Here is a 27,036-nt window from a genome sequence, read left to right on the forward strand (position 1 = left end):
CGGGGGGGGGGAATATCTGTCATCCAAGAATTCAATACTCAGCAAAAATATCCTTCACAAAAACAAGTGAAATAAAGATATTTTCAGATAAATAAGAATGAGAATTCACTGTAAGCAGATATACACTACAAGAAATGTTAACAGAAATTCTTTAGGCTGAAGGGAAATAGTATCCAGTACAAATTCAGTCTTTAGGAAAGAATGGTGAGGAACAAAAATAATAAATCCTGTTTTTCCACTTAATGTTTCCTTAAAATACAGATAAAACATCGGAACAGTTCATATGCAGACATAGTGCATATAAACGTACATGCGTACAGAAAGGGCACAATACGCTTTCAGCATAAAGGACAGGCAGGGGAAATGGACCCATCCAATGACAAGGTTCTTACATTTTAGGTCAAGTGACACAATTTTAACTTTCCACAGCACACTTTTAGTTAAATGCATAATATGATCTCTAGCAACTGTGAAGAGGTATAGCTAAAAAGCTAACAGATTAAGTAAAACAGAATTCTAAATATATTCAACTAACCTAAAACTGCGAAAGGAATGTCTGAGACACTGGAGCTGTGGGCAGCAGTGGAGGAGACAGCCTGTGAGGGAGGGTCAGGAAGAGAGAGGGCAGGGGGTGGTCTTGCTGCCAAGGTCTCTAAACAGCAGTGTTAGGCCAAAGCGGTGGAAGAATTATCCTTCAACAGGAGAAGGAACCATTCTTCATCATAACAGGTCAAAGGGAGAAAAAATAAATACCAGTACGCATAGTACTGTTCATGTACTGGCGGGAAAGAGAAGGAATTTCCACTCGCTATAATCCCTGTCCTCTGTAAGACAAGCTCCTGCGAGAAGGATCACACACCTGCCCTTCTCTCCTCACGTGACCTTACCTTGCAGGGGGAAGCGGTGATTAAGGGCAGGTGTAGGAGGAGCCGCGGGAGAGCTGAGAAGACGGAAAACACTGGCCACTGGTGATAGGACCACAGGTGGTCACAGACACAAAACAAGGGCTACGGACTATCTTATCTGTGGTGATGGTTTCAGAGGTATACTGAAGTGTACAGCTTAATGATGCGCAATTCATTGTCTCCAAAACTTACCTCAATGCAAGTGAAAACACACAGATAAAATGATTACAGGTAGTATTAAGGACCGAGCTAGGAATGGTAGTCACACATGCATGCTTCCCACCTCTGGCCTACGTTCTCAGAGATGCAGAACAATCCATCTTCCAGGCCTATTTACGTTTTTATTTCAGCAATCATGTCTTTCTAAGAGGTCTACTTTCCATGTGATCTTTTTTTCATAGCTTCTGTTTGGGCTGTAATATCCCCTCCAATTTCTTAAAATGTATTAGAGATTTGTATTTCTTGTCTTCTATTCCTGGAAACCCCAATTTATCTAGCCTTGTCCGATCTCCTCTGTTCGTGGGAGCCTCGAATGGTGGGCTGTACATCAGGCTCTATCGCTTAAAGAAAATGTTCTTTCACAGAAAACAAGCAACAGCCTAAAAATGATAGAGCTTCCTTCATTTCTAGAAAACATGGATTTCGCGGTTTACGTTTCATTTCCTACTTTAATCTAGGTGGGTGGGGAGCACACAAATCTTCAAGCGGCTTAGACTTACTGGAAGAACAAGTGTGAAAGACCTGATTCTCATAAAAGTGGTAACCATAACAACCCCAGAGGGAGCATTCTGCTCTGAGGGCAGCCAAATCCTCCGGGAGAACTAACTGAAAAGTTTTAGTGTGCACCACCCAGGAGGAAGTACGAGAGGAAATCAAAGAAACTCACCAGAAAACAAACTGCAGAAATGGTGCAGCAGAGACACCGCACACCCCACCGTCCTCCCCAACTCTCGTTCAAAGACAGGACTCCCAGGCCTTCGACGGGCATATGGCTCCCGCTGCAAAATGCAGCCCTCGCCCCACATTCTCTCCAGCCAGCTCGTGCTGCGTGGGGTGGAACACGACGAGACGCGCTATGGCAGGGGGGGGAGCAGTCATGTGGGACACAGGGGAGAGTCACCTATCGATGATGACACAGCTGCCTTCTCAGCCTGGGACCACCCACCTCTGGGCTGTCAAGTGAGGGGAAAAAACTTCTCTCCTAATTTGTGGTGCAGCAGTTCAGGAAACAGAAACCACTCCCGATCTCAGAAGCAGAAAGGGATTTAGTATGTGGAGTGAGGTCCTTCCAAAATCACAGGAAGGAATGAGACTCATGACTGAACCTCCAAAAATTACTCTCAGAATATGACCAAAATGGCCCTCTCCATGGGAAATACCCTTGAACTACTGAGTTCAAGACACACTCATCGAGTCTGACTCCAGGGCGCAGAGGCCACTGACCACACAGCACCTGCCACTTCTGCCCGTGACACTGAGGGTGGCCCCTGCCAGCAGAGAACGCCGACAGGGCAGAAGGAGACCTTATCCCCATTCCTGCCCTAGAAATTCTTTGAGAATCTGACTTGGGAAAGCTCATTCACACACCTTCATCAGGGCCTGGAAAACACACACTGATGAAGTTTCAATTTTCTAGAGAACAGAGATGCTACACTGGATAAAGCATGGAGAGAGCAGCTCACCACAGCGGGTCTGCTATTGCAGTTTATAGAGTACACATTAACTAATTATTAGGTCAAGGGCAACATTTGTTCGCATTACTTAAAGGTCATTAAAATACATCCTTAATCATAACATGGGGTTCACTACAAATAAAATTGCCTTTCGTTCAATAAAACTAATTAAATGTAAATGGTATTGTTTACTGCTATATGGATCTTTTGAAATAACTCAGCAAGTCATGATTTATTGTGACCTAATTGTTGTTAATAAATCTGCCTGATCACAAAAGCCAGAGACACGTTTCCCAAATATCTACGGGTGCTGGAGAAGCATGCCTTCCAGCTGCCTGTGTGGCAACGAGCAGCTGAGCCTGCCGTCACAGGGTCTGCAGCACAGTTATTATCAAATGGCTTGTTCCGATTTTAACGGATCACATCGTGAGATCAGGGAATACAACAAAATCAGAGAGGGTATTCTTGGTGGTATCCTCGGTTCTTTAAAGCTCTGAGGTTTGCAGGTTTACTGCTTGGTGTCACAATGCTAAACTGATGATGCGACAAACAGGGAAGGACACCAAATATCCCCAAATCCATTACATCAGAGACAGAGAAGTCAAAGTGAGTGACAGGGGAAGAGTAAGCTGTTAAATGAAAAACCAAATTGCCGTGCCTGAATCCATAATGAAATTGGAGCTTTTTTCCCTATGAAATCTAGCAATATGTGCCAAATTATATGAAGCTACAAAAAAATTGATTAATGAACCAGAAATTCAGTGAAACTTCCTTTTTTCTAGAATAGACTGCTTTTTGATTTTATGGTCATATCAAAACTTAAAATGTTTTCATTTACTAGTTACTTTACCTAAATGCTTATTCAAACTCTCTATCAAAGTACATCAACCATAAAATTTTTTAAAAATTAGCATTATATGAACTGTATACTATAACTCTCTAACTGTTTTTGAAATTTATACACACCTGTCACTAATAAAAATGAAGAAAAGATCCTTATAATATTGAGCATAATAAAATGTCACTTCCTGTGGATCATGGCCAATAGGACGCTCAAAGGTACAGATGATAACAGAGTGGGGTTTTAACTACTCTTCTAAGACATAACTTACATGCAGTAAAAGTGTACAACTGTGTACACCTGCACACCCACACCTGTCTATGACGTCCGCACAGCCAAACTGCGGGACACTGCCGCCCCCCTCTGCAGGATGTGCCACCCGCTCTCCCAGCGTTCTGCGTTACCATCGTCACCTCAAGTACACTTACTGGTTTGTTAGCTCGGGGTTTTCTTTCAGACATATTCTTTCCAATACAGTGTTTTAACTTTGCACTTTCCTTTCTACCACTCCTAGCAAACTAAAGCTACTACAAACGGTTATCCAGTGCACTCACTTCCAACTGTCCACGCCAGTGACTGGAATTCCTGCAAAGGAGACTCAGGGTGGGGCCCCCATCTGTGCATACGGCAAACAGAAATCTTTCCCAGTCCGTTATGATTAATCATCCTTATCTCCCCCACCAGTCTAAATCCTGGAGGGCTTACTGAGAATGGACGCCAGAAAAAGAGCAACAGGGCACAAAGGAGAAACACACAACGGAGAAATAGTAGCACCAACCCCCGAGTCGGCTCAAATCACATCAGGAAGTCAATAGGCTGCAAGAGCGTCTCGTGATAAACACAAATCCATTTTCACAAATAGTATGAGAACTGTAAGCTAGATGTCCTAAGTAATACAACGACAGCACAGCTTGATTTTGCCACATGAAGAAAAGCAGACAACAAACACAGGCAGTCTGAGTGAGTCTCGGGAAGAGCTGAGAAAGGGGGGGACCAGAGGGCGGATTCGCGGGCTCCAGCACCATTAGGCCTGTGTCACACGATGTGATACGAAAGAAGCCACTTGACACTCACTCTTACGACAGCCTTGTAGCCACACAGATGTGGTGACGTCATGAACCTTCCTTCTCTGGGAGTCCATGTGCAAGCGACGCTTTAATAACTATAATACCAGAAATACTAATGACCAGTCTCTTATTTCCTACTGACAAACCACTTAAAGTGGTTAAAATTATAATATTGGTAGGAGAACAGCCTTCTGATCACAACAAAAAACCCATAAGCATAAAGGAAAACAAATAATTACCTAAATAAAATTTAAAATATTTACATGGCAAAAGATATTCTAAGGCAAGAAGTTCAGAAGCAACACACACTTGGCAAAGGTAGGGAGAGACAGGCACACTCATGCACTGATGTTGACGGTTTAAAACGGTGAGACCAATTGAGAGCAATTTTAAATTTTTGCTAAAATAGTGAGCTATTCAGTGCGTGGTACTGCGACTGGCTAACAAGTTGTTTTCTTAAGTTTGATTTCCCACTCACAGCTTGACTCAAAATAAATGCTACATGGATAGGAGATCTTACTGTAAAGCAGGGGTTGTTTTCAAAGTAATCATTTAAAATATAATCATGGAGTGGAAACATTCTAAACATAAGACCAAAGGCAGTAACCACTTGATTTTTACAAGTTGTTTTTACTGAAACACATCTAACCTCTAACACATGCAAGTTCACGGTGCACACCAGGACGCAGCTGTGCCGAAGCATGGCCGTCACTGCAGCCGGGGGCCTGGGCACAGCCACCAGCAGGCAGACTTCCACGGGGACAAAAGAAACCATCAACGAAATCACTCAGACAAGACTTAAAGAAACGGGAGACGGATCCATGATGAACAAAGGGCACATAAAGACCTCTGAACACACACAACAGGAAAACAGGCAGACACCACAAACAGAAACTTATGAAACTAAAATACAAGAAACAGATTTTCTTAGGTTAAGAGGTATCTTCAACCTCACTAAAAAATTAAGTGCCAATATAAACACAAGTTATACTTATCACATGGGGAAGACGGGCAGGCCACCAAGAGATGCGCATGCTGCTGCAGTGTTGGGGCGGGGTGTTTTGGCAAAAGAATCGAAATCTTTCAACTATGTCTATCTTCTGATTTCTAACACCATCTATAAAACGTCAAAACTGTGAACGTTCATATTCACTAATAAATACCAGGCTGGTTACTGAAGTTATAATTTGTCAACTACTACGCAGCATACTGTTGAACAGTTAAAAAGTACGTACAGTATCATCCAGCCATGCAGGTGCGTGGTGGAAGGAAGGGTGGAGAAGGGGCACCGCCAGGAATAATTGTTACCCAAATGTGAATGGCAGCCAACGCTAACAAGTAAAATTATGACTGTTTCCCATCTTTTTTATGATGTATATATTATTTTCAATGATATTACTATTATAAGCAGGAAAAAATTAATCTCCATTTCTTTTTTGCAAGAATGAGTCCAAAGACAAAGGACTGGTTAGCTTGAAACACAGCAGAAGTGAGGCAGGAGGATGGCCAGCACACAAGTGTGCTCCGGGTCCCATATCCTCCTGGCAGGGATGTCCCTACAACAACCAAGTCCACAAGAAACAAAGACCCAGAAATTTGGTGTTTGAAATTATTATGCTTGATGAGCCACCTTTTAATTATAATTTGAAATGTCACATAGATTGGTTAGTCCACAGACATTGGTATTTCTCATTAATCAAAAGCTTCTATAAGCTATGTTGTTGTACCTGGTATAAGACTTGCCCTTCCACCAAAAACACTGGGGAAATGGACACAACATGTGAAACAGCTGTTTTCAGACATGGACACAGTGCTTCTGAGAGCATCACAGGCCCGTGACGCCTGGGAGAAGACCACACAGATAGGAGCCTGTGGAAAGCCAGCTTCTTGCAGAAGTGGATTTCCCATACCACAGGATGAGGGCGAAGCCAAGCCCCAAATGGCAGTCTTTCTACATTTAGGGACAGAGATCAGAGCTCTGGGGAGCAGGACTCTGAAAGAGAGACAAAGGGGAAGGGACTGCAGGCTACCGCACCGCGCTCACAAGTCTGTCTACTGATGCCGCCACACACCTGGGTGGGAAACATGAGGTCTGGCCGGGAAGAGTGCTACCAGAGAGCCCTACCCTGAACCAACCTCAGAGATGACACAGAATGGGGGACAGGTCAGGCCCGACTGGCCAGTTACAGGCACCTTTGAACGACCAAGAATTTCCAAGGCTGTGCCACAAAGATCAAGCCCTTGTACTAGGATTAGACCAGCATCACTAATAAAGGGGACTTGAGGCCCACCCCAATCAAGTGTAAGCACAAGCCTTGAAAAGATCAAGTTTATTCACAAGCTGCTAAACTAAGAAAATAAAATCAATGGTTTTGAAAAAAGAAAAAATATGGAACACTTAGAATATCCAGCATCCAATAAAATAATTACCAGACATGCAAAGAAGCAGGAAATTGTGACCTGTAACAGGAGAATAACTAAAAACTTAAAAACTGGGAACCTAGGGGGCGCCGTCAGTTAAGCATCTGACTCTGGGTTTCAGCTCAGGTTGTGATCTCAGGGTCTTGAGATTGAGTTGCATGTTGGGCTCTGTGCGCGCAGCAGGGAGTCTGCTTGAGATTCTCTCTCTTCCTCTCCCTGTGCCCCTCCCCCTGCTCATGCATGCACACTCTCTCTCAAATAAATAAATCTTAAAAAAAAAAAAAAAACTAGAACCATACCAAGAAATAACAGAGACAATGGAATTAACAGATGAAGAATAAGTATTATAAAATGCTGAAAGATTTAAATGAAACGATGAACATATCAAGAAGGAAAGAAAGGGATCTAAACAGTAATGAAAATGAGAGAACCACATGGCACTTCCAGATATTAAAAATACAATATTTGGAATAAAAAATTTGCTGGATGATCTTAATAGAAGACTAGATACTTCAGAAGATAAAAATCAATGAATTAAAAAAGAGAGCAACAGAAACTACCAAATCGAGTCACAAAAAGTAAAGAGCAAGGGACCTCAATGACCTGTGGAAATGAGTGGTTGATGTCTCAGATGGAGGGGGTTGGGCAGAAAGGCATGAAAAATAAAGGCTAAAAGTTTTTGAAATGGGGGGGGGGGCGGAAACAAGAATCGCCAGATCCGAGAAGCCCAACAAACCCTAAGCAAGATAAATGAAGAGACATACACCAATTCCTGAAAGAAGACATCACAAAAAAAATCTTCAAAATGTCCACAGAAAGAGAGAGAATAAAGAGGAGACAGCATATGCTGTAAGGCAAAGCAGAGACAAGAGAAACTGTCAAACAAAAACTTGAAAAATCTCTTCCAAAAATGAAGGTGAAATAAAGACCTTTTTTAAGCAAAAACTTTCACAGTTAATCTAGCAGACTTCTCCTACAAGACATACTGAAAGAAGTTCTTTGATTTGAAGGAAAACTACATTGAAAGTTAGATCCACATTCAGGAAAGAGCACTCTGGAACTGTGTAAATGCACAGGAAAAGTGCCAAAGAGGATTTTTTTTTTTCTTCCCTTCTTAACATGCTCGACTTTTTTTTTATTTTTTTATTGTTATGTTAATAACCATATATTAAATAATTTCTTTTGCTGTACTGTTCCGTGATTCATTGTTTGTTCATATCACCCAGTGCTCCATGCAGAATGTGCCCTCCTCAATACCCATCACCAGGCTAACCCATCCCCCCACCCTCCTCCCCTCCAGAAACCTGTTTGTTTTTTAGAGTCCATCATCTCTCCTGGTTCGTCTCCCCCTCTGACTTACTCCCCTTCATTCTTCCTCTCCTGCTATCTTCTTCTTTTTCTTTTTTCTTAAAATATGTTGCGTTATTTGTTTCAGAAGTACAGATCTGTGATCCAACAGTCTTACACAATTCACAGCGCTCACCGTAGCACATATCTTCCCCAATGTCCATCACCCAGCCACCCCATCCCTCCCACCCCGACCACTCCAGCAACCCTCAGTTTGTTCCTGAGATTAAGAATTCCTCATATCAGTGAGGTCATATGATACATGTCTTTCTCTGATTGACTTATTTCACTCAGCATAACACCCTCCAGTTCCATCCACGTCGTTGCAAATGGCAAGATCTCATTCCTTTTGATGGCTGCATAATATTCCATTGTGTATATATACCACCTCTTCTTTATCCATTCATCTGTCGATGGACATCTTGGCTCTTTCCACAGTTTGGCTATTGTGGACATTGCTGCTATAAACATTGGGGTGCACGTACCCCTTCGGGTCCCTACATTTGTATCTTTGGGGTAAATACCCAGTAGTGCAATTGCTGGATCGAATGGTAGCTCTAATTTCAACTGTTTGAGGAACCTCCATACTGTTTTCCAGAGGGGTTGCACCAGCTTGCATTCCCACCAACAGTGTAGGAGGGTTCCCCTTTCTCCACATCCCCGCCAACATCTGTCGTTCCGACTTGTTAATTTTAGCCATTCTGACGGGTGTGACGTGGTATCTCATTGAGGTTTTGATTTGGATTTCCCTGATGCCGAGCGATGTTGAGCACTTTTTCATGTGCCTGTTGGCCATTTGGATGTCTTCTTTGGAAAAATGTCTGTTCATGTCTTCTGCCCATTTCTTGATTGGATTATTTGTTCTTTGGGTGTTGAGTTTGATAAGTTCTTTATAGATTTTGGATACTAGCCCTTTATCTGATATGTCATTTGCAAATATTTTCTCCCATTGTGTCGGTTGTCTTTTGGTTTTGGGGACTGTTTCTTTTGCTGTGCAAAAGCTTTTTATCTTGATGAAATCCCAATAGTTCATTTTTGCCCTAGCTTCCCGTGCCTTTGGTGATGTTTCTAGGAAGAAGTTGCTGCGGCTGAGGTCGAAGAGGTTGCTGCCTGTGTTCTCCTTTAGGATTTGGATGGACTCCTGTCTCACGTTTAGGTCTTTCCACCATTTGGAGTCTATTTTTGTGTGTGGTGTAAGGAAATGGTCCAGTTTCATTCTTCTGCATGTGGCTGTCCAATTTTCCCAACACCATTTGTTGAAGAGACTGTCCTTTTTCCACTGGACATTCTTTCCTGCTTTGTCAAAGATAAGTTGACCACAGAGTTGAGGGTCCATTTCTGGGCTCTCGATTCTGTTCCATTGATCTATGTGTCTGTTTTTGTGCCAGGACCATACTGTCTTGATGATAACAGCTTTGTAATAGAGCTGGAAGTCCGGAATGGTGATGCCGCCAGCTTTGCTTTTCTTTTTCAATATTCCTCTGGCTATTCGGGGTCTCTTCTGGTTCCATACAAATTTTAGGATTATTTGTTCCATTTCTTTGAAAAAAGTGGATGGTGTTTTAATGGGGATTGCATTGAATGTGTAGATTGCTCTAGGTAGCATTGACATGTTCACAATGTTGGTTCTTGCAATCCATGAGCATGGAACGTTTTTCCATTTCTTTGTGTCTTCTTCAATTTCTTTCCTGAGTATTTTATAGTTTTCTGAGTACAGATCCTTTGCCTCTTTGGTTACATTTTTTCCTAGGTATCTTATGGTTTTGGGTGCAATTGTGAATGGGATCGACTCCTTGATTTGTCTCTCTTCTGTCTTGTTGTTGGTGTATAGGAATGCCACTGATTTCTGTGCATTGATTTTATAGCCTGCTACTTGACTGAATTCCTGTATGAGTTCTAGCAGTTTTGGGGTGGAGTCTTTTGGGTTTTCCACATAAAGTATCATATCATCTGCAAAGAGTGAGAGTTTGACTTCCTCTTTGCCGATTTGGATGCCTTTGATTTCTTTTTGTTGTCTGATTGCTGTGGCTAGGACTTCTAATACTATGTTGAATAGCAATGGTGAGAGTGGACATCCCTGCCGCGTTCCTGACCTTAGGGGAAAAGCTCTCAGCTTTTCCCCATTGAGAATGATATTCGCTGTAGGTTTTTCGTAGATGGCTTTTATGATATTGAGGTATGTACCCTCTATCCCTATACTCTGAAGAGTTTTGATCAAGAAAGGATGCTGTACTTTGTCAAACGCTTTTTCTGCATCTATTGAGAGGATCATATGATTCTTGTTCTTTCTTTTGTTTATGTATTGTATCATGTTGATTGATTTGCGGATGTTGAACCAGCCTTGCAGCCCAGGGATAAATCCCACTTGGTCGTGGTGAATAATCCTTTTAATGTACTGTTGGATCCTATTGGCTAGTATTTTGGTGAGAATTTTTGCATCCATGTTCATCAAGGATATTGCTCTGTAATTCTCCTTTTTGATGGGATCTGTGTCTGGTTTTGGGATCAAGGTAATGGTGGCCTCATAAAATGAATTTGGAAGTTTTCCTTCCGTTTCTATTTTTTGGAACAGTTTCAGGAGAATAGGTATTAATTCTTCTTGAAATGTCTGATAGAATTCCCCTGGGAAGCCATCTGGCCCTGGGCTTTTGTTTCTTGGGAGATTTTTGATGACTGCTTCAATTTCCTTAGTGGTTATAGGTCTGTTCAGGTTTTCTATTTCTTCCTGGTTCAGTTTTGGTAGTTGATACATCTCTAGGAATGCACCCATTTCTTCCAGGTTATCTAATTTGCTGGCATAGGGTTGCTCATAATACGTTCTTATAATTGTATTTCTTTGGTGTTGGTTGTGATCTCTCCTGTTTCATTCATGATTTTGTTGATTTGGGTCATTTGTCTTTTCTTTTTGATCAGTCTGGCCAGGGGTTTATCAATCTTGTTAATTCTTTCAAAGAACCAGCTCCTAGTTTTGTTGATCTGTTCTACTGTTCTTTTGGTTTCTATTTCATTGATTTCTCCTCTGATCTTTATTATTTCTCTTCTCCTGCTGGGTTTAGGCTTTATTTGCTATTCTTTCTCCAGCTCCTTTAGGTGTAGGGTTAGATTGTGTATTTGAGACCTTTCTTGTTTCTTGAGAAAGGCTTGTATTGCTATATACTTTCCTCTCAGGACTGCCTTTGCTGTATCCCAAAGATTTTGGACAGTTGTGTTTTCATTTTCATTGGTTTCCATGAATTTTTTTAATTCTTCTTTAATTTCCTGGTTGACCCATTCATTCTTTAGTAGGATGCTCTTTAGCCTCCATGTATTTGAGTTCTTTCCAACTTTCCTCTTGTGATTGAGTTCTAGTTTCAAAGCATTGTGGTCTAAAAATATGCAGGGAATGATCCCAATCTTTTGGTACTGGTTGATCCCTGATTTGTGACCTAGGATGAGATCAATTCTGGAGAATGTTCCATGGGCACTAGAGAAGAATGTGTATTCCGTTGCTTTGGGATGGAATGTTCTGAATATGTCTGTGAAGTCCATTTGGTCCAGTGTGTCATTTAAAGTCTTTATTTCCTTGTTGATCTTTTGCTTAGATGATCTGTCCATTTCAGTCAGGGGGGTGTTAAAGTCCCCCACTATTATTGTACTGTTGTCAATGTGTTTCTTTGCTTTTGTTATTAATTGCCTTATATAATTGGCTGCTCCCATGTTCGGGGCATAGATATTTACAATTGTTAGATCTTCTTGTTGGATAGATCCTTTGAGTAGGATATAGTGTCCTTCCTCATCTCTTATTACAGTCTTTGTTTTAAAATCTAGTTTGTCTGATATAAGGATTGCCACCCTAGCTTTCTTTTGGTGTCCATTAGCATGGTAAATGGTTTTCCACCCCCTCACTTTCAACCTGGGGGTGTCTTTGGGTCTAAAATGAGTCTCTTGCAGACAGCATATGGATGGGTCTTGTTTTTTAATCCAATCTGATAGCCTGTGTCTTTTGATTGGGGCATTGAGCCCATTTACATTCAGGGTAACTATTGAAAGGTATGAATTTAGTGCCATTGCATTGCCTGTAAGGTGACTGTTACTGTATGTTGTCTGTGTTCCTTTCTGATCTTTGCTGCTTTTAGGCTCTCTCTTTGCTTAGAGGACCCCTCTCAATATTTCTTGGAGGGCTGGTTTCCTGTTTGCAAATTCCTTTAGTTTTTGTTTGTTCTGGAAGCTTTTTATCTCTCCTTCTATTTTCAGTGACAGCCTAGCTGGATATAGTATTCTTGGCTGCATATTTTTCTCGTTTAGTGCTCTGAAGATATCTTGCCAGTCCTTTCTGGCCTGCCAGGTCTCTGTGGATAGGTCTCTTGCCAATCTAATATTTTTACCATTGTAGGTTACATATCTCTTCTCCCGAGCTGCTTTCAGGATTTTCTCTTTGTCTCTGAGACTCGTAAGTTTTACTATTAGATGTTGGGGTGCTGACCTATTTTTATCGATTTTGAGAGGGGTTCTCTGTGCCTCCTGGATTTTGATGCCTGTTTCCTTCCTCACATTAGGGAAGTTCTCTGCTATTATTTGCTCCCATATACCTTCTGCTCTTCTCTCTCTTTCTTCTTCTTCTGGGATCCCAATTATTCTAATGTTGTTTCGTCTTATCGTATCGCTTATCTCTCGAATTCTGCCCTCGTGATCCTGTAGTTGTTTCTCCCTCTTTTTCTCAGCCTCTTTACTTTTCATCATTTGGTCTTCTATATCACTGATTCTCTCTTCTGCCTCATTTATCATAGCAGTTAGTGCCCCCATTTTTGATTGCACCTCATCAATGGCCTTTTTGATTTCGACTTGGTTAGATTTTAGTTCTTTTATTTCTCCAGAAAGGGTTTCTCTAATAACTTCCACGGTTTTTTCAAGCCCAGCTAGTATCTTTAAAGTCATGATTCTGAACTCTAGGTTCGACATCGTACTAATGTCCGTATTGAGTAGGACCCTGGCTGACGGTACTACCTCTTGTTCTTTTTGCTGAGGTGATTTTTTTCGTCTTGTCATTTTGTCCAGAGGAGAATAGATGAATGAGAGAACAAAATGCTAACAGGTTTATAACGTCCCCAGGAAATATACTGTATACAAATCAGAAAAGACCTGAAACCAGGGGACAAGAAAGGGAAAGAAAGAAAAAAGAAAGAGAAAAGAAAAAAAAAAAAAGAAAAAAAAAGATAAAAACAAAAAAAACCAATACAAAAAAAGCAGAATGTGATCAAATATGATCAGGCTAGTGCATAGATGAGTGCCACACACTACATTTTGGGCGTATTTTGGTCTGTTAGAAAAAAGTGCCTCCTAAAATTTTAAAGGAAGAAAGACATATATGTACAAAATAAGGGTTGATACAATGAAGGGATAGAAGATGACTGTAAAGATGAAAATTATAAAAGATTTTATAAAAGGACTTGATAAGATAAGAAGTTGTTTGAAAAAAGAAAGAAGATTTAAAAAAAAAAAAAAGAAAAAAGGGAGAGAATGTGATCAGGCAGGAGACTAGAACAGAACCACACACTAGTGATTTAGGGTATATTTTTATCTGTTAGAAGAAACTGTATCTCAAAATTTTAAAGAGAGAACAACTTATATATATATGCCAAAAATAAGGGTAACTATTATGAAGGGATAAAATATGACTCTTCCAGTAAGTGGTCGCTTCTCTGTTCAGAGAGTTGTTGCTACTCTCCTCTTTGATATCCTGTTGAGTTCGTAGGTGTTCAGAATGGTTTGATCCCTATTCAGCTGAATTCCTGAGACCAGACGAAATCTAGGTCTCCTACTCCTCCGCCATCTTGCTCCGCCCCCGACAACTTTTTTTTTTTTTAAGATTTACTGATTTATTTTTCGTGGGGGAGGGGCAGAGGGAGAGGAAGAGAGAATCTCAAGCAGACTCCACGATGAGCACAGAGCCCGACATGGGGCTCCATCTCACGACCCTGAGATCATGACCTGAGCTGAAATCAAGAGTCCGATGTTTAACTGACTGAGCCACCCAGCTGCTCCACATGTTTGACTGCTTTAAAGAAAAACGATATATATTCTATTGTGTGCCTTATAACATGTAGAAGTAAAATATACGACAAAATAACACCAAAGATGAGAAGAAGGATGTGGAAGTCTAGCTGTGCGTGTTTCTTAAATCATATACAAAATGGTGTCACACCCTTTGGAGAAAGATAATACTGAGTTAGGAACACATATTAGAAACCACAGAACAACAACTGCAAAACACAACTAATGGTTACAGCCAGTAATAGTAGTTAAACAGAAATCTACAATAATACCTAAAGATGGAAAAAAGGAACGAAGAGATGAGGATAAGCAGAAAATAAACGGCAAGTAACCTCCTTTAACTCAGCCGTTACTGATACTTATGGTAAATGTACTCATGAAAATGCAACAGAGTAAGTGAGTCAGAGTAAGGAAGAAAGCGGTATCTACTTGTGTTACGCTAACAAGAAACCCACTTCATATATAGAAACAGACATAGTAAACATAGAAGCACGGAAAAAGATGCAAACACCAATCAAAAGAAAGCTGGAGTCACTATATGAACATCCAAGCAGATGTCACAACCAAGACCACCACCACAGGACTGAGCAGACTTCAGTTCACCAACAGGCTATGAGAATTCTGAATGTGCACGGACCCTAACGAGGTACACAGGACAACAACTGATAGAACCCAAAGGAGAAAGAGCACATCTTAAAAGTCTTCTTTCATTAATTAAGAGAATGGTAGAAAGCAAGTAAAAATACACATTTAAACAACAGTTGCCATCGACTTGACCTAATGAGCATGTAGAGCCTACCCACAGAACAGCAGAACACACTCTGTAAACAGGCTTGAGCACTGACCCACAGAAAGCATGTGCCGAGTCACAAGTCCCAACCTGTGACATAAGACATGACGTGGTCCACGAACAGAACAGAATTAAGTAACAGCGAAGTTACAGAGGCCATCAGGAAAATCCCCCGCCACATGGTAAGGAAGCAATGTTTCCAAGTAAAGGGAAGGTGAGAAGAAATCACAAAGGAACTACAAAATATTTAACAAAAACATAATGAAAATACAGTGTATAAAATTTATGTGATACAGGTTAAGTCATGCTCAGGAGAGTTACAGCTCTAAGGGCTTATAACAGAAAAGAACAAGGTAAAAAAAATCAAGAGTCTCACTTCTGCTTTAAGAAGTTAACAAAGAAAAGAAAAATAAAACACAAACTAACTTAGAATGAAGGAAAGGAAATAAAAGTCAGAGGACAGAAAATGAACAAACAATAAAGATTATCAAAGACACCAAAAACAGGGTCTTTGAAATGACTAAGTCAATTAACCGATGGTGAGACCGTACAAGGAAAAAAAAAAAAAGAGATATAAATTACCAATATTGAAGACGCAAGAGGATATCCTACAAAAACTAAAAAACAAGAACATAACAAATTTTATACCATAAAATTTGGCAACTTACATGAAATAAACTCTTTGAAAAACACAAATTGCCAATGAACAAAAAATCCGATTAACTCTACTATCTACTTCAGAAATTCAATTCTCAATTAAACACCTTCCCACAAAGTTAACTTGTAACTCAGATAGTTTCAAGGGGAGTAAGTTCAATAGAAAAAAAAATTAATAAATAACACCAATCTTACACCAACTACTTTAACAAATACAGGAGGCAAAAAGACTTCCCAACTCATTTTATGAGGCCAGCACACCCCTAGGTAATAAACCAAATGCATTACAATAAAAACAAAACAGACAAATACAACAAAAGCAACAAAATCAATATTCCTCGTGAATATAGGCACAAAAGTCCTTCCCAAAATATTAGCAAATCAAATACTGCAATATATGAAGGGGACACTTTGCATGAACAAATGTGATTTGGTTTACCCCAGGAATATGAAGTTGATACAATCAGTCAGTCCATACAGATCATCCTATTAACAGATGACAAAGAAAAATCATACAATCATGTCAATAAACAGAAAAACTTCTGAAAAATCCAATCCCCATTTATGATAAAGCCTCTCAGCAAACTAGGAATAGAAAGAATTCCCTCAATCTGATATGGGTAATGTAAAAAGAACCTACAGCTACCATCACACATGATGTTAAAAGGTTACGTGTTCCCCGAGATTGAAAGAAGACCAGGATGAATGGTTTCACCCCTTCTGTTCAACAGTGCATTAGAGATCACAGCCGGTGTGATACTGCAAGCAGAAGAAAGAGAAGGCTGTCTACTACGCACACTTGCATGAAAGAGCAATACTGTCTTCTTTGCACATGATATAGTCGTGTAGAGAGAGCATTCTAGGGAATTACACAAAAGCCACTAAAAAGACATGAATAGACATTTCACCAAGGAGGATACACAGATGGTCAACAAGCACAAGAAACAATATTCAGGGGATGCCTGGGCAGCTCAGTCAGTGAAGCATGCAACTCTTGGTTTCGGCTCAGGTCATGATCTCGGGTTGTGGCACTGAGCCCCGTGTCGGGCTCTGCACTCAGCACGTAGTCTTCTTCGGATTCTCTCTCCCTCTCCCTCCTGCTTGCTCTCTCTCTAATAAATAAAATCTTAAAAAAAAACAAAACAGAACAAAAAAACTGTTCAGCCTTGCTAGCCATTACAGAAACACAAACTCAAATGAGGTATCACCATGTACTTACCGAGATAACTAAAATTAAAAAATGACACCACCAAATATTAGCAAGGCTGTGGAGAAACTCGGGCACTCATGCATTGTTGGTGGGAGTGTTTCATGGTATAGCGACTCTGAAAAGCACTGTGGCAGTTTCTGCTTCTGCATGCACACTCTCCCACACATCCCTGACTTGTGACTTAATGACTTACTAGCTTCCCACTTGTTCCTGTTCACTCTGAAGTGGACAAAGGTCAGCTGCTTAGTGAGAAAGAGTCAATGTCAACCTCAACTATTACCTTCATCAGCTGGTCCAATAGAATCTGTTTTCCCTCATTCACAATCAATCAATAAGTTGTACTAACCCACATCATATAAATTATACATAATATCCTACAGAATTTAAACAAACCGTCCCAGAACACTGAGAAGTAAGACTGAAAACAAATCATCTGAGTGGTGGGCCACCTTGCATTGACTCAGAAATTGATCTAGAACAGCAGTTTGGACAATTTTCAAAACCAACTTCTGATCTGAGGAATGATGGGAGACCATAGATGTCCAGGAGATACAAAATTATTTCTGTGTCTAAGAAAGGAACAATTAAAAACAGGACATACTTTGCATATATCTGGTGTATTTTTTTTTAAAGATTTTATTTATTTATTCATAAGAGACATAGAGAGAGAGAGAGAGAGAGAGGCAGAGGGAGAAGCAGGCTCCCAAGGAGCAGGGAGCCCGATGTGGGACTCGATCCCAGGACCCCGCGATCATGACCTGAGCTGAAGGCAGACGCCCAACCATCTGAGCCACCCAGGCGCCCGCCTATATCTGGTTTTATCAACTCAATACGATACGCCACATGAGCATATATGTAATTTTTTAATTGGCAAACACCAATACAAAAGTGGGCAAAAGAGAAGGGTAAACCAACAAATAAATACAAATTTCTAATGAACATGTGGTGGAAAATTTCAACCATCCTGGAACAAAGAGGTACAAATGAAAACAATGAATGGTCTAAATTTTCTCTATCAGAGATTTTTTTCTTCAATAGTTATTTTAAGTGTTTTGAAGCATATTCACCAATAATCACATTCTGCTGGTTACAGGGGTTTGGGCACAACTCTTCTGAGATGACCTACCATGAGCTGAAACCACATGTGTTCCTTCACACACCCCCTGTTCTACTTTTCAGAATTTACCTGAAAAAGGAAGACTTCCTATTTACATGCCTCTCTTAATGTTTATATATTTAAAAAAGCCAAAAACTAGGAGTTGCCTACTTGCTCCCACCCATGACAGAGGTGCCCAAGGTTAGGTGATGAGCCGAGAGGGGTCATTCTCCAGCTCAGGGGTTAGGAAACCAAGACCTGGGGTTCAAATCTGACAACCTGCACTCTCTTCTGCATCACCCTTGGGGTAAGAATGGTTGTTGTTGTTGTTTTTTTAATCTTTAAAGGGTCGGGGGGGAAAGGGAGCAGGAAAGGCAGGAGGTTAGGCTGTGACGGACATATTACATGACCCACATTATTATGTGACGATGACTAAATGGACAAAAGAATCAGCCACTGCTCACTAGTGACCAGAAAATCTTTCAAGATATACACAAAACATATAAAGGAATAAATTTCAACCTAGCGACCACATAAAGCACAGACAACCAAAAACACCTAAAGAGTCAAATATTTCCCAGTCTTATACATGTCAAACGTATATAATTTCCAAAAGGTGTAGTGTGCACAAGAATGGGGAAGGCCCTGCTGTTCATGGTAAATTAACTGTACACCATATGTAGTGCAAGTACCTACTCCTATCCAAACCCAACCAATCCAAGGAAAGTGACCAAGTCTATAATACTACCCAAGTTCCCTTGCCTTTACCAACAAGTGCTCGAGGCAAAGGTCACCCGTAGACCATCTCAAGTTTTCTTTACTCTCCACTGCATATCAGCAGATCATGTAGGAAGAATGAAGCTCTTCTCATTCAAATACATACTAACGTCTAACACAAGCACCAAATGGCCTCAACCGTGGCTTTGTTAAAAAAAAGATGTGTGCCAGCTCAGCAGATTCTCAGCATTTGTGAGAGACTGTTGAAAATGCTGGAATCCATAAGTACTATTCTCTCTGATCCTACCTCTTGCCTATTGCCCAGGAACAAAGGGGCACTGGGCAAAGACCAGGCAAGGTGCCTGACGGTGTCCTCTCCCTTCTCTCTCGGTCACAAGACGCAGTAACATTCCCCTCCTCCTAACAGAAGAGGGTTCTCTACTGTCCCAACTAAAGCAGAGTGCACATGCCTGTCTCCAAAAGGAGGCTTAACTTCGTCTGAGTCCCACAGTCTGCCAAAGCTAATGGACACCAATTACCACAGAGTTAAGTCAGTCAGCAAAAAGGGACTCAATTATGGACTCATTTAACCCTGCCAAAAGTTCTCAATCTTAAAGATTACTCAACTGCGAGGTTTAAAAACAAAAACAAAAACCAGAAGGGAAAGGAAAGCGAGAGAAAACAAAAGAGGACGAAAGTGTCAGGCCGACAGAACGCCACACACCCACACCTAGAGCAGGTCATGTGCCCAGACACCAGAGAAATGATTCTGGCGTAGTTTTCAAGGGCCCTCTGTTAGTAATAAGAGGATCGTTTCTAGGAACCTGTGCATTCAAGAAGTCAGCTGGTATGTGCAGACGTGGATTTCCTGCCTGGGAACGAGCACCAAGTGAGATGGCGCTGTAATTACAAGAACGCTCACCCCCAGGGCTGGCAGCCTCTGTGTGCAGCTCACCGCCACCTTCAGCTTCCAGTCAGTTTCACCATCAAGCCGGTCAGTTCGAATAAAACATGAACCTTGGAATGAGACAAGAAGATCCCAGAGTTACAGGTGCATGAAGACCACAAGTGTGCGGCACAGTGGGACACAGCAATGACACAAAAATCTTCAAAAGCCTTTATACATTTGATTCACAAACAAGTGTGCTGAGAAGATACAGGTCACTAACTAATCACTTACCTGCTATGTCGTGTCCTTGCCTACGGAGGCTTATTATTAATTAGGGCTTTATTTAAAAAAAAATGGCTTGGATCATTTCTACCTTTAATTCATGTTTTAATAATAAAATAATAAGTAAATACACAAAAATATCCAAGAGTGTGCCATAAGTTCGCTAATAAACTATCTGACGTGCCACCATAAAACATACGTTCAATAATAAAAGCACAGCTAAAATGCCAAAACCCAGGTAGGATCTATTGTCATACAACCCAATCAAATTTTCAACATGAAAAAATATTAAAGTAAACCTCCATTCACCCTCTGACCATACTATCACACCATTTCATAGAACAGAAAACAGAAAGTGACATATATACAAAATGATCCTGTAACATTATTTATTGTAACAAAAGGCTGGCAACAGATAATGTGAAAATCAATGAATAAAAGGGAGTACAAGCAGCCACATAAGAAAGATAGGCTCGAAGACTGGGCTCAGACTGGAGACAGGGAGCAAGCCAGGAGGGGAGGGAGGGGGCGAGGGAGGGAACAAGGGAAAGGGAGGGAGAAAGACCTCAATGTTTACTGTTCACGATCTGCAGGGTGTCCATCCCTCCGTGAGGAAAGCAGGGTGTAAATGCTGCTCACGGACTAGTACCTGCCACCGAAGAGCCAGGCGGGAGAGGGAGGGGATGTGCAGGTATGGACATGGGGACAACCTCTGCAGAGGGAGGACGGCAGGAAGGGGCTGTTTTATACTGCGCCCTCGGCAATCACACGTTTTACAGAACTAAAAAAGCAAATCACACCAAACTTTTAAAAAGCAATCCCTAAAAACAAGCATATGAAACAAAATCACATCACTTTCATCACCAAATGAATTCAAGTGACTTGATACAATAAACGAGGTACAAAAAGTCCAAGAGCATCTGCACATCCTAGTGACTTAGGACAAGTAACTTGTAAACAACCGCGAGACCCTGAGAAGACCCTGCGTGTGCCCTGTCCCCCCTCCTCCTAACACTATTGTCATTTGCACTTCCTGGCTCTGATCTGGAGTTTATCCCCCAAGTGTACATCCTCAGGACACTACAGTTGAGCCTTGTCCATTCTGGGTCTGTCTTCAACGTCCCTTTTTATCTACAGGCCCTCCCTGCCCTCCCTGGTTTGCATGTCACTGACTGAACACATAGGATGCGGGCAACCATCTCCCCTTCCCCTATGGGTCCTGTAACCCTGGTTCCTGCACCCAGAGCCCAGCTCACACTCCAAGGACCCTCAGCAATGCTGCCCAGCTGCCATCCAGAGGCACCACGTCCGGGCTCTGCTTTGATACCAACAGCCCTTTGTGCTCAGAGCCCACATCCACGACCACAGCACCGGCTGAAGAAAGTGGAAGGAAGTGTACCCTTCCTTTCCACCATTTAGCTAGAACACAATGTCAAAGGAGAGGCATCTGCTCTTTGGATTCAGTCTGGTCACCTGGTGAAACAGTTCCTGTAAGAAAGCACTGATTCCTTGCAATTTATCCACATTTTAAGACAATGAGTTGGCCCCCTGCCATCCTCAAGAGAAGACCAATCAGGCATGTATATGCCCGTGTGCATACACGTGTGTGTGCTGCATGAGCTGCGGGAATTGAGAAGTTTCAGTGCAATGCCATTACTGTTATTACCGAGTCTCAAGTTGACCTACTGTTGGGGGGTGAGGATTTGAGTTCCAGAGTTACCACATTATAAAGGTTAACATGTCCAGGGTTCAACAAAAATCAACAGGCGCACAAAGAAACAGGAGAGTATAGCCAATTTAAAGGGGAAAAAAAGGGGCGCCTGGGTGGTTCAGTCGGTTAAGCATCTGCTTTCACTAAGGTCATGATTCCAGGATCCTCAGATCAAGTCCCACATCGGGCTCCCTGCTCAGCGGGGAGTCTGCTTCTCCCTCTACCTCTCACCCCTGGTTATGATCTGTCTCAAGGTCTTTCTCTCTCTCAAATAAATAAAATCTTAAAAAAATAATAAAACAAAGGAACAAAAAAGATAAACAGATACTGTCCTTGAAGAAGACCTGATGTCAGATTCAATACACAAAGACTAGTCTAAAAGATGCTCAAAGAACTGAAGAAAGATGTAAGTCAAGAAAACAAATTAGGAACAAAATGAAATCAATAAAGAGAAAGAACACATAAAAAGAAAAAGAAATTCAAGAACTGACAAGTACAGTAATAGCAACGAAAAATTCCCGGGAGGGAGCAGAAGGGAGAAGGAAGAATCGGCAAACTTGAAAACAGGACAGAAATGGTCCAGGCTGAGGGACAGAGAGAAAAAGAACTAACAAACCGTGAGCAGAGACAGAGGGGTCCGTGGGCTCCAGAGCCTGAATCAGCATACGTACTGTGGGAGTCCCAGCAGGACTGCGGATACGGGGGCAAGAGAATATCTGGGGAAATAATTACTGAAAACATCCCAGATGTGATGAGAGACACGCAGCCTAGCATCGAAGAAGCCCAAAGAGGGTCAAGTCAGAGGAAGTCAGAGAGACCCACTCGGAGACACATTATAATCAGACTTTCAAAAGACAAAGAACCCTGAAAACAGCAGGAGAGAAGAGACTCATCACATCCAAGGGATCCTCAGTAAGATTATCTGCAGATTTTTCATCAGAAACTTTGGATTTCAGAGAAAGTGCACCAATATGGTCAGAGCTGTAAGAGGAAAACCCAAGAATCCTATATCCAGCAAAACTGTGCTGCAAAGTGAGAGAGAAATCAAGTCATTGCCAGACAAACAAAAGCTGTGGCAGTTGGTGACCACCTGGACCTTTCCTGCAAAAGCCGCTCCCAGGAGTCCGACAGGCGCAAGGGAAGGACCGGGGATAGCAGCGGGAAGCCGTGCACGCAGTAAGGTCTCACGGAGGGCCTACACATGGCCAGTCCCACCAGCCAGCACCACTGCGGCCACAGTCTGTCCCTGCACTTTGTTTCCCTCATGATTTAAGAGACTAAGAAATTGAAAGAAAAAAGCAATCATTGCTCTAAAAGTTGGAATTACTGTAACTTTGGCTTTTAACTCCACACCTTGTTTTCTATGTAATTTAAAAGGCTAATGCACTTAAAATAATTATTAGTTTATGTTTTTTTGGATATCAGATCAGATAACATCTAAAGGTGTAATTCTGTGACATCTACAAGCAAAGGGGTGGGGATGGAGCTGTAAAGGAGCAGAGTTTTGTATGTTACTAAACTTCAGCTGGTACCAATTCCAATGAGAGAGAGCTACAACTTAGGCTGTTACATGGAGACGCCACGGTAACCACATGGAAATGAGAAAGGAATTTAAACATTTCACTACAAAATATTACCTGAAACAGAAAATAATGCAGAAAATGAGGATGAAAAAGAGCTCTGAGGCACATGGAAAACAAACTGCACAACGAGACAAGTCTTTTCTTATCATTACTTGACCCTGTAAATGCATTAAACTCTCCAATCGGAAACAGAGATTGCCAGAATAAGTGACAACACATAATCCAGCCATATATGCTGTCCAGAAGAGACTCACTTGACATCCAAAGACACAAAGAGGTTGAAAGTGGAATGATGGCAAGAGATACTCCATGGGAAACAGTATGGAAATTCATCAAAAAATTGAACACAGAATTACCAAATGAGGCAGGCCATTCCACCTCTGGGTATAAACCGCTAAGAGCTGAAAGCAGGGTCTCAAAAAGATATGTGTATTCATATGTTCACAGCAGCATTATTCACAAGAGCCAAAACATGACAAAAACCCAGTGCCCATTGATGGATAAATGGATTAAAGAAAAAAAAAACCAACTGTGGTCTGTATGTAGAACATGATATTATGGAGCCTTAAAAAGGAAGGAACTGTGCAATATACCACAGCACGGATGAACCTTGAGGACATTATGCTAAGGGAAAGGAGCCAGTCACAAAAAGACAAATACTGTAGGATTCCACTTATGTGAGGTTCCTGGAGGAGTCACAGTCATAAAGACAGAAAGTAGATGGTGGGTGCCACTGGAGGAGAGGAGGGGAGAATGAGGAGATATTTTTAATGGTATAGAGTTTCTGCTCTACAAGATGAAAACAGTTATAGGGATAGATTAGAGGGGCAGCTGTACAATGATGTGAATGTATTTAATAACACACTACTAAACTACATATTTAAAAATGGTTAAGATGGGGCACCTGGGTGGCTCAGTTGGTTAAGCATCTGTCTTCAGCTCAGGTCATGATCTCAGGGTTCCGCAGTCAAGCCTCAAGTCAGGCTCCCTGCTCAGAGGGGACTCTGCTTCTCCCTCTGCCCTCCCCCTGCTCGTGCTTGCACTCATCTGCTCTCTCTCATGCACGCACACATTAATAAAAATCTTTTTAAAATATGGTTAAGATCGTGCACTACTGTGACTTATGAGAAATATGTATTTGGTCATTCAGATGATTCAGAGGACCAAATACGTATTTCTCATAAGTACGTGGTCTTCATCCACAGCGCCTGGCTCTCTGCTCCCCAAACCCTCAACATTTCCCAAGTGTTGAGAGTGATCAAGGTGTCTTTTATTAATGAAGCTGACTTTTGGAACCCACGCACTCAAGCTGCCAGGAGGTCCAACCATGGGATCAGAGGGCTGGAACTTTCGGCCCCACGCCTGACTTCTGGGGAGGGGAAAGGGCCCGGAGGTTCAGTCAGCCAACGGCCAATGATTCAATCAATTGTGGCTATGCAAAGAAGCCTTCATAAAAACCCAAAAGGGCTGGGTTCGGAAGCTTCTGGATTGGTGAACTCCTGGAGACTGGGAAGAGTGGCTGTCAGGAGAGGGCATGGAAGCTCCACACCCGTTCCCCAGACCGCTCCCTGTGCACCTCTTCATCTGGCTGTTGATTCTACCCTTTGTCATACCCTTTAACAAACAGGTCAACATGTTTCCCTGAGTTCTGTGAGCCGCTGCCGCAAATTATGGAGGAGGTCACTGGAACCTCCAATCTGCAGCCAGTTGGTCAGAAGCACGAGTCACAGCCTGGGACTTCCGACGAGTGTCTGAGTTCGGCGGCAGGAGGCAGTCTTACAGGACTGAGCCCTTAACCTGTGGGATCGGATGCCATTTCCAAGGCAGACAGTGTCAGAATTGAGTTGAAGTCTCAGACACCTTGCTGCTATCCCAAGAATTGCTTAGGTTTGTATGTGTGGGAATCTCTCTACTCCACGATGGAACTAGCTCCGGGAACTCAAAAAGAGGTAATACGTTTTATATTATGTGTATTTTAACAAAGTAAGAAAAAAGATACATTTAAAAATTAAAACTGTTCGCCAGCCTTGGGAAAAAAAAAAAAAAGACTTAACGGCAAAGCTACGGTCATCATGGCGGTGTGGTTCTGGTGAAGGAGCACACTCAGGTCAGTGGTGCAGAACAGAGCTCAGAAATAAGCCCCCGTGAGCACGGTCAGCTGCAACAAAGGCGCAAAACTTGTCTCCTCAGGAAATGGGTGCTGCGACGACAAAACGCCCCACAACAATGGCATCCAGACACAGACCTCACATCCTTCTCAAAATTTAACTCAAAATGGGCCACAGACCTGAATGTAAAATGCAAAACTAGAAGTCCTAGATGAGAACAGGGGAAAACCTAGGTGACCCTAGTGTAGTGTGGTGACCACTTTTCGGATACGGCACCGAAGGCGCAATCCAAGAGAGAAATATGTGATGAGCTGGACTTCATTAAAACTCAAAACTTCTGTTCTGCAAAAGACAGTATCAAGAGAACGAGAAGATAAGCCACATACTGGGAGGGAGAATGTCTGCAAAACACACACCTGACAAAAGACTGTTATTCAAAATATACAAAGAACTCCTACATCTCAAGAGTAAGAAAATAACCTGATTAAAAAACGAACCACAGACCTGAACAAAGAAGACACACGGATGTCAAATAAGCACATGAAAAGGGGCTCCACAACGTCCTGTGTCATCGGGGAGACAAGTTTCAACCACAAGGAGACACCACTGCACACGGATGAGAATGGTGACCAGTGCTGACGGGGATGGGAGAGCAGTGGGAACTCGCACTTGCTGCTGGTGGGGATGCAACGTGGCGCAGCCACTGCGGAAGATGGGCAGAAGTCTCACTAAGCTAGACACAACCGTACTGTATAAACCAGCGACTGTGCGGCTTGGCACTTACCCAAAGAACATGCGAACTTAAGTCAACACAAAAACCTGCACACGGATCTTACAGCAGCTTTTCTCGTAACTGCCAAAACCGGGAAGCAACTAAGATGTCCTTCAATAGGCAGATGAATCAACTATGGTGCATCCAGACAATGAAGAATTATTCAGCGCTAAAAAGAAATGAGCTGTCAGACCACGAAAGAAAGCTCATAATGCACACCACTCAGTGAAAGAAGACAATGTGATATGGCATTCTGGAAAAGGCAAAACTATGGAGTAAATAAAACGATCAGTGTTTGCTGAGGGATGAATAGATGGAGCACAGAGAAGTTTTACAAATAGTATCATGAACGAAAACACTCCGTATGATGCCATAATGGCAGATACATGTCTACATTTGTCCGAGCACACAGAGGGCATCCCGGCAAGAGCGAAGCCTCATGTCAGCTGTGGACTCTGGCTGATAGCGATGTGCCGGTCTGGGTCTATCACTGGTAACAAATGCAACACTCCACTGGGGCCTACTGATGACGGGAGAAGCGATACGTGTGTGAGTACAGGGGTACGTGGAAAATCTCTGTACCTCTCTTTTTGAAAACCTGTGATTGCTCTAAAAAATTAATGTCTGAAAATATATTTTAAAAATGCATTCGGGGCACTTGGGTGGCTCAGTTGGTTAAGCGTCTGCCTTCAGCTCAGGTCATGATCCCAGGGTCCTGGGATCGAGCCCTACATCGGGCTCCCTGCTCAGTGGGCAGTCTGTTTCTCCCTCTCCCTCTCCGTCTGTGCACTCTCTCTCTTAAATAAATAAAATCTTTAAAAAATAAATAAATAAATAATAATAAAAAATAAAAATGCGTTCAGATTAATACAAAAATATATCAACAAAAATATTATAAAGTTGATCCTTTAATGGGCCCACTATAAATGTATTTTCT

General features: G+C 41.9%; 1 pseudogene; it reads right to left on the reverse strand.

Annotated features, from left to right (window-relative positions):
• LOC148161804 (putative phospholipid-transporting ATPase IIB) overlaps positions 1–27,036 on the reverse strand; it is a 377,807-nt pseudogene that overhangs the window by 26,876 nt on the left and 323,895 nt on the right.

The sequence above is a fragment of the Eumetopias jubatus genome, unplaced genomic scaffold, assembly GCF_037043125.1.
Source record: "Eumetopias jubatus isolate StellerSeaLion01/CBP00866 unplaced genomic scaffold, mEumJub1_p1.0 scaffold_55, whole genome shotgun sequence".
Lineage (NCBI taxonomy): Eukaryota > Metazoa > Chordata > Mammalia > Carnivora > Otariidae > Eumetopias > Eumetopias jubatus.